Source organism: Helianthus annuus, chromosome 11 (assembly GCF_002127325.2).
Source record: "Helianthus annuus cultivar XRQ/B chromosome 11, HanXRQr2.0-SUNRISE, whole genome shotgun sequence".
Classification (NCBI taxonomy): domain Eukaryota; kingdom Viridiplantae; phylum Streptophyta; class Magnoliopsida; order Asterales; family Asteraceae; genus Helianthus; species Helianthus annuus.
Genome location: NC_035443.2, coordinates 48,618,895 through 48,634,845, shown reverse-complemented (window position 1 = coordinate 48,634,845; position 15,951 = coordinate 48,618,895). Strand labels below are relative to the sequence as shown.

Here is a 15,951-nt window from a genome sequence, read left to right as displayed (position 1 = left end):
AAAGGTCAAAACACTTTCTCGAAGGGTCAGCCTTGCTTTTTGTATTCTTCGAAGGGTCAAACAGATTTCGTATGTTCATGTTTCGAAAGATGAAAAGGAGTGCTAGAAAGATCATTAGTTCATTCGAAGGGTCATCCTTCCATGATTCGAAGGATCAATTTTTTGTTTCGAAGGGTCAAATCTTCTTAAAAGGTCAGTTCTGATATGATAGCAGCTGATGTTTGTCAGATCCAGATCTGACATGTGCCAGAAAAGTCAACTTCACAACTTTGAGAATTCCTCGAAAGGTCATCTGTTCTGTTGTGTTTCGAAGGATCATTGTCACAACTTCGAAAGATTAAATTGTTTTTCGAAAGGTCAACAGAATTGAAAGATCAAACTGATGTTCGAAGGATTATCACAACAGAATCGAAAGATCTTGTTCTTCGAAGGGTCTTCTTTGGCTTCGAAGGATCAACATCAACTGATGTCGAAGGATGCTGTTTATGCTTCGAAAGATTGACAAGACAGATCATATATCCTTCGTGAATCTGCAGAGAGAAAGACGAAGTTGGTTGCTGCTTTTGATATGATGTCGGCTGATTTTTGAGGAGAAGAGACAACATGATGATGTTTGACGGCTGGTGAAGTTTTGATGTTAGGGTTGTTGGCTTGTGGGTGAATAAAATATAATCAATGGGCTGTGAATGCACAACAGATATTTTATATGGGCTTGGGTTTTTGGTAAAAGAATTGGGCTAAAGACAAATTGCCATCATATAAAGTGGTCTGTGTATGCATATTGGTCTTTGGATTTTTATTTGTGGCCCACTAGTAATTTACTAGTTACCATTATCATTATGGGCTCACATGATGGTTTCTACAAATTACTAGTGGGAGTGGGGTCGGGTATTTGCGGAGTTGATCTGAATCGCGCTCCTAATATCAAGGTCAAAATTTGGATGGATTTTGGGAGCGCGCGGAATGATTCGGAACGATGAAAACAGAAGATGATGAAAACTTGATGTTTGAAAATTGTGGGGTAGTCACGGTTACCGATGCAATGACAAAAATGGTAACGCGACTATTATGGGCCAAAAACAACACGGTATGTTCGCTTCCGCTCGTCATTCAATGAAGATTGACGACAGTTCCGCTCAGTGGAGGGAATTGGTGAACATTTGACGACAGTTTCTTTGAAGTGGAAAGATTCTGTTAAGGTTTAGAGAATTTACCAAAGAAATGGGGGGATAAAAATTTTCAAATGTTGAATTTCTTCGGTAAATTTCTAAACGCAATCATAGGTATGCTTAAAGATCAAGACTTGATGCAGTTGTTATAAAATGGAACCCTTATCAAATGCCGGTTGGAGTATTGGAAGATCAGCGGAAGATCGGTCAATTGAGCCTTTTGAGGAAATTGCACAACACTCGACTTGGATACGCGTACTTTGAGGGGGAAGCTTTAAACAATGAGCATCAAGATACTACTTACCTGGATCATCGGTCAAGGGGGAATTTGTTTACACAGAGAAGATGATTACTTGATTGAAGATCAATGATTGCAGTTGCATTTTCAGCATTCGACAGCAACGGACAAGGGGGAATTTGTTGATGCAGATTTTGTGTCCAATGCTTGTCGAATAGATTAGTTATTATTTTACGCTGAATTTGTAATAGTTAGTGAAACGGTCTATCGAACGTGTATAGACCCGCTCGTTTGAAGTGGTCAAACGAGAGGGTTGTTCGGTTGACCGTGTGTGTGTATTTACTTGACAAATTATGGTTGTATTTGTTGGTGTCGAAGGATAAGGCATCGAAGGATTATGAATATCCTTCGATGAGCTCGAAAGATATCCATCGAAGGATGGACCTCGAAGGATATGTGATCCTTCGAGGTATATGTGTCTTTCGAAAGCTTGATGGTCGAAAGATGATCTATCGACCAGTCAGCTTGATCCTTCGACCATACAACCTGTGTTTGGTATAAATACCAACACCTTGTCTTGTAAAACACAAAGAGTGAGAGCACAAGTGTGTGCTAGAGAGTGATAGGAGGTTTGAGTCCTCACCGGGAGAAATCACCACTTGATTTCTCCCTGGATGTATACTTCTTTGGTATTAGTTCGGTTTCCATGTAATCGAGCCGACTTGTAATGTTTACTACCGGATTAATGCAAAGTTGTTTGTTTATCATCTCTTTATCTCTTCCATCTTTGAACATAAACATGAAAATCACGGATTGGATCCCGAAACACGGACCTACAATTATACATACGTGTACATATTACATACTGCATTCGACCTCAATAAGTGATAAACAATCACATGTCCAATTCAAATAAGTGATAATATATCACATTTATCCGGGTGTCAAGTTCGTCTCTCTGCTGTACGGAAGTACTGACCTGTTCACGGACTTGCACCTGTGCCCTCATGCATACGAAAATCAAGTTCCTCATCAATAAGTGATTATATCACATAGGGCTTGTTTTCAAATCAAAATAAGTGAGTATCTCACAGCTTATACGGTCAAACAGATGATAATCGGTATACTCACCGGTAAGATGAACTCTCGTGCATACCTTGATACGGGAATGTGTCGTGATGTGGATGAACACCGGTCGGTAAGTATAAATCATACCTTAACGTATCCCCTCGCCATGATTACATCTGATAAGTTGAGCTTAAGTGGACAACAATACCGATAATTGTTATAGGATGCTTATCTTAATATTAACTAACTGAACAACAAGAGTGTTTTGGCATGACCGTACACTGATATGATTCTCTTACCCTCGAAACTCGCAAAAAGAATGTTTGTATATATTTATTTATTTACTGCTTAACTTTTATTGTTTTCTTTTAAAACAGTTTCGTCGTTTGGTGCATATCAGCACGACATTAGCGGTGATGTCGTTTGATAACACTCAAAGGATTTTAAATTGTTGTCTTTTACTTTCAAAAATACCAAAAAGATTTTAGGTGTGTTTTAATATAAACTTTATAAAAGCCAAAAAGATTTTCTTTCTACTTTATTTTCGATCGTACGATGTTGGAACTCAAGTCTTCGTTGCCTGAAACCTGAACGAAAACCGGATTGACTAAATCTTCATAAACGGTCGAAATTTGCATGTTTTGAAAGTTAAAGACTAAAATTAACAAATTTATTAAACTTTCAAACTGTCGGACGGTGTTTGATTGTGACATGGTCATTCGTGTGTCATTTGTTTATACTATATTCCAAGCGGTTGTTCTCATTACGCGTTTAGATTTCTTGCATGTGCAGATTCTAAAGGCTAGGAGAACATGGTCGATGACAAGCTTTGGAATGAAGACACGACGAGAAGGCGCTCAAAAGATGAAGATGATCGAGTAGCCGCTGACCATCATCAACACCACAAGGATCTCACTTCATAAAGATCAAGTCATTCACGAGCATAACTCAAGGGGGAGCTTATGTTAAGGGGGAGTTTGTCAACACACTTCCTATATGATACGGGTAGTTTGTTGATACACTCTCTGCTTTCAAGACGTGAAGACTTTCAAGATCCTCCGACATTGAAGACTTGAAAGGACATCAGAGTTTTAGTATCTCGAAGACCAAAGACTGTCGAAGTTCGAGACGAGTCTACAACTATAGAAGATAAAGACAAAGCTACAGCCAAGGGGGAGTTTGTTGGTGCACTTGTGTCTGTACTTTGTCTGTATTCGGTCTGTATGTAAACGATGTCCTAAGTTAGTCTGTAAGTTGACCAAGTCAACTATCCTCCTAGTTTGACTTGGCCAACAAGATGTAATATGTTTGTCTGTATCGAAGGATAGCCTCGAAGGATACTGTTGATCCTTCGAGGTGATCGAAAGATAGGCTTCGAACTATAGACCTCGAAAGGTAATCTTTCGAGGTCCTTGCTGATCCTTCGAAAGCACTATGTCCGAAAGATGATCCTTCGGATCATCTATCGGATCCTTCGACCAGACATCATGGGCTGGGTATATATATACCCATGCAGTGTAGTGTGAAAGACAGATGCAGACAGACAGACAGAAAGAGAGTTGAGAGCATTCTGTCCGAAACACACACACATCCACTTTGAGAGTTTGCAAACTGATTGTAAACATTGTGCTTGTAACCGGAACCTTCATACGTATTAATACAGTGGTGTTAATCGGTGAATCTTGTGTGTTTGTTTCTCTACTTGCTTCATCTCGGTTTGCCTACTAGCTTGGATTCCGCACTTGCTAGTAGGTTTGTATAACAAGGTTTAGGTTCGTAATCCTCCGCGAAAAGGGACCTACACACGCAAATAGGGGAGTCAGAGCAGAGGGTTTTGTGAGGGAGTAACTGGCACGTAATAGGGTTTGAATAATTGGAAAGGAACGTGGATATAGAGGGGATTGACATCCCGATTTCTCTGGTTATTTGTTGCAAGTTGTTGCAAGAGTTTCGCCATAGGATGAAGCAAGTGAATTATGTAAAGATGTTGTTTCCCAAATTAAATAATATTGTCTATATGTGTTTTTTTTCTTTCCGAACAAATGATGCCATCATATCTTTTGTTTTGATTTGATATTGTGAAACGAACGATTCCATGTTATCTATATTTTTATTTTGATTAAATATTGTTGTGACACCGATTTAAAAACTAGGTTTGTTTTGTGTGGGGGTGCAAACAAGCTGAGACGACCCTAAGCTTGACTAGGTTCGAGCTCGAGTTCGTTCAACTTTTTAAAGCTCGAGCTCGGTTAAATTTTTGTGTAGGGGTGCAAACGAGTAGAGTCGACCCTAAGTATTAATAATTATATATATATATATATATATATATATATATTAATAAGAAAAATACATAAAAGAGTATGTTCATTTTAGGCTCACGAGTCGGCGCGAGCTCGATAAGTGAAGCTCGAGCTCGGGCTCGTTTATTACGAGCTTGTTAGGTTTAGGTTTGGGCTCGAGCTCGTTAAAGCTCGGCTCGTTTGAGTTTTTTTTCGAGCCGAGCTTGAGTAGCTCGCGAGGTACTCGGCTCTTTCCATTCTCAAAACGTACAAAAGCAATGACACGTCGTTGATTATTCGGCTTGATCCACGCCCCTGTTTGTTTTAATTAGATGATTATACCCATGAGTCAAAGTAAATGGTTTTTATATAACGTCGTATACCGCTAGGCCAAAGGCCCTTTCATATGGTCTTTAACTAGTTAGCTAGTAAGATGAAACTATTACATCAATAGTAAATTATATATGTATTATTTTCATTATCATTATCATTATGTGTGACTACGACTTATTTTGTTTTACTATGACCAAACCCAATGTTAGCACTTGAGAAGTGTATTTGGTTATGTGGACTTGTTATTGACTCTAGTGAGTTATGTCAAGTGAGCTATGTTAGGCTTAATAGTCATAACAACGCTTAAAATCTCTAATTAACCCATTTGACCCCTAATCGACCATTAAAAGACCATCAATTGCACCCACTACTCATCATTTTTCCTAAACCAAAGATTGGTGATCTTAGTTCGTCGTAAATAACTACTTGGCCATATTTGACCCTAATTGACCACCATTGACTATTTACACTAAGTTATACATGTCTAAATGGATCATTTGTTCTGTTATGTTGCTACGAGTTAAACTAAGTCATACATATCTAAATGATTTATAACGAGATCACTTTATCAAGGTTAACTACCAGTAACCTTTATTTCTGTTGTTTAACCATCATCAAGCAATATTGCCACTAATAGAGGTTAATTACCCTTATTTGGGACTGTTGATAATATCGTCCCTAATTGGCCGAATGATTTGAGTTTACCCTAGTTAACTTTACTTGACATTTATTTACAACATCGACTATAACTGGTCCTCATTGACTACAACTGATCCTCATTGACCATCAATTGTTGTATGAGTCATTGTAACTCATTACAACTTACATTGGTCTAACCAAAGTTAGACTTCATTAATCAAAGTCAAACTTAGTCAAATCTAATCACTCGTGACGTAAACGAACTGAGCTACTATTAATGAAATAAATAAAATATATAATAATAATAATAATAATAATAATAATAATAATAATAATAATAATAATAAAATAACATACTATATAATTTGATTTTATTATAATTTAGTATTTTATTATAAGTTGATATATGTAAAGATTGTGTTAGCTTATTATGACTTAATATTGTTATTTATATTATATTAATAGTATATTAATAATATTATATTAATATTATTATAACTTGATATATGTGAAGATTGTGTCATCTTCTTCCGTGTCACCCTTTCATTAGAATTATTATAATATTATATTAATATTATTATAACTAATATTATATTAATATTATTATAACTAGTTATCAATCACTGTTTCTTAGGTCTTCATAAAACTTTGGAGACTAAATATCAGTTCCTAATTAGTTTCGAAAAGATTTAACATATTTGGATGCTGAAAATTAGTCACCAATCATCATCTTATATATAAAAAGGTATTCAAAACTGAATATCAGTCCCTAATTATGGCTGTCTTGAAAATACTAATAACTTATATTCAGTCCCTAATATGTTCCATCTATATTGGAGACAAAATATTAGTCTCCAACATAGATGTGTCATTTTTCATTATAGGGGAAACATATTTGAGACTAAAATTTAGTAGCCAATAATCGTTCTTCCAAAACGCTATACAACACAAACATATTTGCGACAGAAATTCAGTCTCAAATAAGGTGTTAAGATATTAGAGACTGATTTCTAGTAACTAATATACGGTGCATAGAAATTAGTCCCTAATATTATTAGTGACTGATAAATCAGTCTCAAATACTATGTATTGGAGACTGATATATCAGTCTCGAACATGACCCAAACAAACTTTTCCCTGAACAAAGTGGATGTCGATTTCAACATGTTTGGTTCGCTGGTGCTGTACAGGGTTCTCGGAGAGGTAAATTCACAATAGACAACCGTGGCTTTGTGCATCGGTACGTATAGCTCGAGTAAAAGATTACGAAGCCATGTTGTTGCAACACCTGGCATTGGTGATACCTCTATATTCAACTTCAGCACTAGATCTGGAAATAGTAGGTTGGTGTTTAGATGACCATGAAATTAAATTGTTCCCCATAAAACATAATATCCAGATGTAGAACGCCTAGTGTAAAAATGGTATGACAGTTCGATATAGATCACAAATAACAACACCAAACACAAAAGAAGCGACAAAACATGACGTAAAACTTTATTAGTTAACCCAAACCGAAAAAACACCCCCAAACCCTATACATAACAGCAGTCCGTTATACATAACAGCTATTACAAGGACCAATAAATAATACAACCAACAAATGTATAGAATATGAATTAATCATATATTTTCAACATCCCCCCATCATTCATATACTATACATTTTAACCATTTCCAACTTATTGCTGAAAACATCAAACACCTCACAACTCAAACCTTTTGCAATTTTACAAACTGAAACAATCTTAACAAGACCAATAACACCACAAACAATTTTCCAAAAAAATCAGATCTAATTCACATGTTTAGACCCCTCTTGAAAGACAAAATTCAAAGAAACTAATATGGCACTTTTACTAGATTTTAACAAGCAACCTGCATTTAACACCAAGTATTTATGAAAAAAAAAACTATATAACGTAAAATATAACCCTAACCACCTGCAATAGAGCCATATACACAACAACATTGAGAAACAAATCTAAAAATAGGATTTCTATAACCAAAAATCTTAACTCTAACATGCTACAAGACAAGACATGAGATTCCTTGAAGTAACACACCACAAATACTAACAAATCAAAGAGCTCCCTATAACAAACAACCAACAAACCAGATAAACTTTTATGACAAAGAATGTTAGACAACAACGATACCTACACAAATTCTGCCTAAACGCACAATCACATACTTTTATAACCAGAAACAAAAAACTCTTGCACAAATAACAAGGCTAACACCACAAACAGTCAAGAGCCAACTTTGCGAACAAACCACATTAGACCTACTCGAACTATAAGATATGACCATCATACAAGATGATATATGAACGACACTCTGAAACGTTTTAACAGTGTTGAAGATAAACAACCTATCACATAATGTAGAATAATCTTGTCAAAGAAATCATAAAGACTCATTTGTTTTTACCAAAAAAAATTTTTTTACAATTACACAAAACATGAACCACACAACCAAAACTAATCTGATAAAAAACAATACACCTCTAAATCAGACAACAAACATCATTCAAATATCCTTCTAATTGAAGCTATAGATCCAATGATATTGCAATTAGAACAGTGAACTTCTCATAAAGAGGCAAACTAGGCAGCCATAACCTACAAAAGCAATCTCCTACATAAAGACGCTAGCAAGATAACAAGACAATTTACACACACAGATACAATTTTCTGATCAACTCAATCAAAAAACAACAGACATGAAGATCTAGTAAACTAGAATCAACTAGTACATACTTAAATCAAATCCTCAATAATCACAGAAAGTTACAATTAAGATTTTTTAAACAATCAACTTTCAGATGAATAAGACAACTCACAAAATACAATTGAGGACAAGAACTCTTCCAGACATTTCTGTCAAACTAGATATTCATAAAAGACTACATAACTCAGAACAAAGTCTGAAAAGACAACGAATCGCACGATTCATACATATACAAAACAAGTGAGATAACAAACAACTAGGAAGCATATTTTAATTGAACAATGAACCACACAGTCCATCAACAATACCACGGTTATATCATTTAAACTAAAAATCACACGATCTTTAAGAATTTGAGACCAAAACCGAAAGACTATACTTGTGAAGAACTCAAAGTCAAATTTTACTTGATTAGAAAAAACTATTACAATTTTTTTTCAAGAAATACAAAATCATAAGATTCATACCAACACTACCAACACTGATATACAAGTACGCTTTCATATTAGGCAAGAAATTCAGCTTATCTAAAAAACAAATGATATAACATCTCACACACAAGATAAGAATAATAACGACAATAAGACACAGCCAAACAAAATCACAAAATAACCTATTTTGCAACCAAAAACATCTCACAAGAGATAACATACAAGGCTGTCACAAATACAGAATAATCTTGACAATACCATCGGTTAAACATGAACCATACAGCTCAAACTAACCATACAAACAAGATCATAGACAAGCAGACATCAAGACTACAATTGAAAGACATTTAACAACATACAAGGCAAAGATCCTCAACATATAGATCTCATAGATAGGCAGACACAGACATCAAGAACAAACTTGACAGAACAAGTGGTTAGAAACATTCAAACCATATAGTTCGACTAACCATACAATAAGACATACACTGATCATGGCCAAAAGACATTTATACATTATTCAAGACAAAAATGAATGATCACTTGATTCTAAGACAAGAAAAACTAACTCTTACACAAGAAAAAAACACATAAGTCTGAACCAACATTCAAGATAACAGCCTTAAACAATTACAACGAACTACACGTCAGAAACAAACTTTCAATAAAAAAATAATTTTGACTAAAACAACGCATGGTAAAATAATCAAATACAATTATAGCCAAAAAACAAACATCGACTAAACCAAACAACAAAAACTCTTTCAACTACTCACACGAGTATCAAGAACCAAAAAACAATATTCAACCATAATGTGTCATAAACTCAAAGAATGTTTTTCCGATTTAACCAAAATTTGGAGATTTTAAAAAACATCGAACAAGACAAATCCAAGATATTGTTACCACAAAAAACAGAATACAAAACAGCAAGAGAAACTTATATTTTTCAATCAACTTGTCCCTTTGAACAAAAAATCTTGATCGAACATACCATAGCATTAACACATTTAGAGCCATATAGTCAATTAGTACATATATATTCTTTCAAACGAGTAGAAACAATGACCAATTAAAAACCCCTTTTAAGGAACTCTACTCAAAATATAAACTAGCAATTAGACTCCAGACTCACAATATGCATGTAATGCAACCAAGACCAACAAGCACAAGACTAACACACTTCACCAACAGAATAACATGATCTGCATAAAGAGCAAAAATAACCCATCAATAAAAAACTACACAAACGGATCAAGATTTTGAACACAAACCTTTTATATATATATATATGGACGGTAAAAGAATCAAAGTTCCATTCAACAATTTTAATAGTCATATGGGAACCGATTCTAAACAACCCCTTTACTATAAACCACAAAACATTTGAAAAAACAAATACAACTCATATACCAAACATACATTTAGCAGACAAACAATAAGAACTATCACATAACAAATAACAAAATGCACAAACAACAATAAAAACCAGAATATCCTATTATAGAGATTATGAACAAATGATCTCTACTAATGCAATTATGGACCTCTATTTTTTTTAGCATTTTAAATCAAAGAAAAAACACATAAACAAACACTATATAACCAGGAGTTATCAGACAGATAACCTTTTATAGAAGCAACAGACAATAAGAGAAAACAACTCTACGGCGAAGCTGAGTCAGGGACAAGATTCCAGGTTCGTCACTCTATGGTTCCTGGACATGCCTTTACACAGGAGCCACAAACTAACAAATGACAATAACAACGGCAAATACTAGAAGCAGTACGTGCACAAATAAACAACCACAACAAAAAATAACAGACAAACAAAACAACAAGAAATCACAGAACAGACAATAACAACCAAAGGTGTCGGTCCTCACTACCCCGACTTCAACTAACCAACCAACAATCAACAATCAATGACAAAAAAATTAAAAAAAAATAGAACAAAATTAGAAAGATCTTACAGAGGGTGCGATTAACTCCAAAGAGATTAGAACTGTAGTTTTCGAGAACTACAAGAATGATTCAAGCCAAGAACAATTATACCTGGTTAGTTTGCTCTGAACCTTCTAGGGTTTAAGAGACTAACACAGGTCTTCAGAAAAACCAGTAGCAAAAGATCTTCTTCTCAACTTCCAACAAACCCTAATTAGGGTTTGTATCACACCAACAACACCTCACCAGACCTGTATCTACACACTCTCCAAGAAACAATCATCAACGAAAAAAAACACATAATGAAGACAACCAAAGAAACAGATTTAAAGACTTATATCACAGCGTAAATTCCTAAAGAACAAACACTAGAGCTATCATATAGCTCTGATACCATGTAAAAATGGTATGACAGTTCGATATAGATCACAAATAACAACACCAAACACAAAAGAAGCGACAAAACATGACGAAAAACTTTATTAGTTAACCCAAACCAAAAAAACACCCCCAAACCCTAGATCTCACAATATGTGAGATCAAAATCAAGACAAAGTATGATACAACACTTAGATGACCATCATAAGATGATCATCAATCAACCAGCAAAACAATCGCTCACAACAAAGCGAAATACAGAATGATCTTTAATAGGAGATCATCACAATATAAACTAAGGAAAACTGAAACAAAAAAATAATACCAAACCACGCAAGCGACTTGAGAATCAGCACTCCTGTAATCACCAAGAACTGCAACTGCCGGAAACTCAGATCCTTATCAAACGCTGGAAAATAGAGTGAACAACTTCTGGAAGAGAACCGGAGTATACGCACCATAATTAAGAAGGATGATTGTGAGAATTGGGGGAACTACAACCGAACCAACAGCTGATCAAGAACCACAACATCTGTACCAGATCATATCTTGAACGAAACCACTGATTTGAACAGACATAAAGAACTGTGTGTTGTAGGTGAACGACTGAGATAGAATGAATGAATCAGCCAAACCCTAACTGATATCACCAGTCTTTTATATCCTACAAAAGAAAAAATACACTTTGCCCCCACAAGAATAGCTACAACTCCAACCCTCTCACTAATACAACCTTACCATTTCAGCCAATAGTTTGTTACAAAAGACTGAACAAATAGCCCAGTTCATATAACATCAACAAGCCCAAAATAAGCCAAATAAGCCCAGTCCGCTATATATAACAGCAGTACGTTATATATAATAGCTATTACAAGGACCAATAAATAATACAACCAACAAATGTATAGAATATGAATTAATCATATATATTCAACACCTAGTGTTCGGGGCGTTGGTGGAGGGCAGGATGCGGTGGAGTTGGAAGCGGGTGGCTTGTTGTATTAGTTACTCTAATGGCCATAGTGCTGTAGGGTGGATTAAGTTGGATTGGTTGTGGAAGCATAGGTAGACGGCGAGGGGTTATGAGGCGTTTAAGTGTTAACAGTAGGTGGGGAGGAAGGGTTTTAAGAGGTGTGAGTGGTAGGAAAGTTGTAATTTTGTGTGGTTATGGGAGGTTCATCTAGAAATGTATAGGTGTGATGGGGTTGGGTGCGGTTGTTTGGAAAGGTTGCCTCATCAAATTCCACATGTCGGGATATGTGGATGTGACCCGTAATCGGATTTAAGCACCGTGATATCGATATCCGAGGAATATACAACGAAGAGACCGAGCATGAAGCTTGTGCGGTTGACTTGCAGATGTATTTGGGTAGCATTCGCACCCAAAAATGCGCAAATGGTCATACGTAGGGTGCCAGTGGTACAATGCATAGCAAGGTGTGTTAAAGTGGAGTCGTTTGCATGGAGTTATATTGTGTAGGTATGCGGCGATATGAAGCGTTTCTACCCAAAATGATGGTGGTAGGTTGCATGTATTCAAAGGGCACGTATCATGTCATTTAGATGCCGAATCATGCACACAACCTTGCCATTTTGTGAGTAGGTTTGAGGTCAAGAAAAACGAATTTAAGGCCGTGTGAGGATGCAAAATTGTGGAACTCATTATTGTAAATCCCCCCCCCCTCTTAAATCACATTGAAATTTTGTAATATTAGTGTGGAATTGGGTTTGAATGAGTTTATGAAATTTTGTAAAAGTTATAAACGCTTCAGATTTGTATTTAAGGGGGTATACCAAAACGTATTGAGTATAATTATCAATCAACACCATGTAGTCTTTATAACTCGTTTTGCTTTTAACTAGGGATGTCCATAAATCACAATGGATTATGTCAAATGATGTAACCGTAAATGATAACAAATCAACAAATGAGAAGATGAACACAAACCATTGTTTAAAGTTGATGAACAAGAAATAAATGAACGAGATGATAATGTTTGCAAAACACTATGGCTTGGATGTCCAAGATGATCATGCCACTTATTGGAGGAACAAGCAAGCAAAGCACTTGAAGAGTATGTGAATGGGTAGAGGTCACAGGTACTATCGTGGCACAAAAGTGTCTGTCCAGTTTGGAGGTCCTTCAAACAAAATCCATACGGGTCAAATTACACAGAAACACTTAGTCACAACTAAATTTACAAACCAAAAAAAAGATTTTTGATTACACTGGGTGCAATAAGAATGTTGTTTAGCCGATAGGTTCGATTATGAGTATGATGTGAACCATTACCATAACCCAAAATTGACAATTTGTGACCATTACCAACAAGTGTATTTGCGTTAGAATATAAAGACCTTACCTGAATCCAATGTTAGATGAGACGATGCGCAGGTGTCCATGTTCCAAGTGGGGTCCGGAGTATTGACGGTCATGGCAGGGAGTACGGTTCCGAGTTCAGATGGGTTAAGCGGGTCTCAGTTGGTGGGTATTTGGGTCGGAGCAGGAGTGCCCGGTACGAAGTCGTCACTTTCCGGATCGATTAAGTACTTCTCACCATGCGTGTGTGGATGATTATATAGTTGGAAAGTTTTTTATCCACCAATTAAAGATTAGAAATCTATCTATCTGTCAAAAACTATAGTTTTTAAGTGCCATCTAACTTATAAATGTTGTCCAAATAAACTTGAGCAAATGTTGTGGCTGCAAAAGGATTTTTAAGGGATATTAAATGACATGTTCTACTTATTGATCAACTACTGCCAAAATAGCATGTTTACCATGTGAATTTGGTAACCTTTCTATTAAGTCCATGATTATATCTTCCCACACATCTTTAAGAATTGGCCATATGTTCTAACAACACTAATATGCCACACTGTTAGGTTTACATTTTTGTTCAACAACAAACTAACCTTCTCTAAATACTCCTGTAGCCACAAGTTTGAGCGGCGTCATGGGTTTATGCCTTTTGGTACATATGTGCTTATCCTGTTGTCCTACTAAACTAGGCTTGCTTTACTTTGGTGGTTTGTTTTTTGTTTGCATTAATCTTACGTTGAAAGACTTTGATCATTTTCATGTTTCACCTAAAACATAAAGAAACAAAAGTTATTTTTGAAAGTCATCTTTCTATTTCTTATTTTATTTAAGAGATAATTAATTAAAAAAGTGAAGATCATGTTCATCAATTCTCATCAATACCAAGTAAGATTGTAATTTCAAGTATTCCTTTTATTATGTAACATAACCTGAATTTTTGTTAAAGAGTAACGTACAATTTTCCGTCCCTATGCTTTACACCAAATCTCACATACAGACTCTATTTGTCAATTTCGACTATTCTAACCCATGTGGTTGTCAATTGCAATCAATAATATCCATGTTAACAGAAAGTGTTAGTTTACCGTTAGTTGACCAAGGTAAGAGTGTCTTTTACCTTATAATTTGAAGGGCAATTTGGTCATTACGCTCTTTATAAACCAAATGCAGTATTCTTCCAAATCTCCATATCTTCTTCCTAATAAAAAATAACCCACTCACCTATCAACACCTTCAACCACCTACCACCACCCGCCCCACCACCGTCACCACCACCACCACCACCACCTGCCCAACCACCATCACTTCACTTAAAATCTCAAATCCTCCAATTTTCAGCTCATCATTCATCTCCGTTTTCTCCAACATCAAAATTTGTTCAACAACGAGTTCCTAATTCATGGATTCTGTTCAACTTAAAAATGGGTGGGAAATGTAGGATATCCGTTCACAAAATAAAATAAAATAACAATTTTATTAATAAATATTTGGCTTACTTTACATAAACAAGAAGTAAACTAAAACGAAACAAAATACAATACAATACAAAATGTAAACTCACCAAGAACAGATTACAAAGAAATAAAGAAAACATCAAACAACGGTGACTGAGGCACGTGAAGATCACGCTTCCCTTAAAACAGATTTCAGGCCACCCAGGTGAACCCGTCTGTTTCCCAGGGTACAACAGCCAGAGCAGATTGTACTGCCGGGGATAGCCAAGCACCTGAAAAAAAAACCTGAAACAAGAGTTCTTAGGGATGTGAAGTTAGGAAATTTTGTGGAAGTAGTGTGTGTGCTATGAACCATACGAATTTCTATTCTCTGTGTATCTAAAACAAAGCACAAAGCTTTGATATAAACTGATTAGAATTCGAAATGATAAGTCTCCATTGAATACAAAATTCAATAAAAATAAATTCTAGAATTCAATGGCACAACGAATTCTGAGATTTAATCATTTGACAGGTAGGAACTTGAACAGTGTCTAGCTGACCACACCACACGAACCAAGCCGCATCTAAAAAATGGTAAAGGCAACTCCAAGCGGCGATGCGAGCGTGCGAAGTGCGAAGTGCAAGGTGCGCCATCAAAGCACCGCATTGCGCCCAACACCCTCGTCCCGGTCTCGAATGCGTGCACGGGCGCGGGCGCGGGCGCGTGTCGGGTGCTTCACACCCTCCTGGATACCGCTGGGTGTGAGTTGTCACACAAGAATACATTCGTGTAGAGAATTCGAAGTATAAATCCACAAAAGATTTATCTCTCCATCTATGTGGGACAAACTCAATTTCCCACATATTTATGGTTCCAACACACAAACTTAATGCTCAAGATCTCTCATTCATCTTGGCTTAATTATTAAATAATCATTATATTAACTCATAATATAATATTATTTATAAAATTTCCAACA

General features: G+C 35.9%; 2 long non-coding RNA genes across 2 annotated transcripts; both read right to left on the bottom strand.

Moving 5' to 3' along the window:
* Positions 1 to 6,532: 6,532 nt before the first annotated feature.
* LOC110890297 lies at positions 6,533 to 12,751 on the bottom strand. Its single transcript, XR_002564402.2, has 2 exons — positions 11,538 to 12,751; positions 6,533 to 7,056 (listed from the first exon to the last, which is right to left on the bottom strand). It is a non-coding gene; the product is annotated as an uncharacterized LOC110890297 (long non-coding RNA).
* A 271-nt stretch (positions 12,752 to 13,022) lies between these two features.
* On the bottom strand, positions 13,023 to 13,903 carry LOC110892027. Its single transcript, XR_002565774.2, has 2 exons — positions 13,576 to 13,903; positions 13,023 to 13,353 (listed from the first exon to the last, which is right to left on the bottom strand). It is a non-coding gene; the product is annotated as an uncharacterized LOC110892027 (long non-coding RNA).
* Positions 13,904 to 15,951: the final 2,048 nt, after the last annotated feature.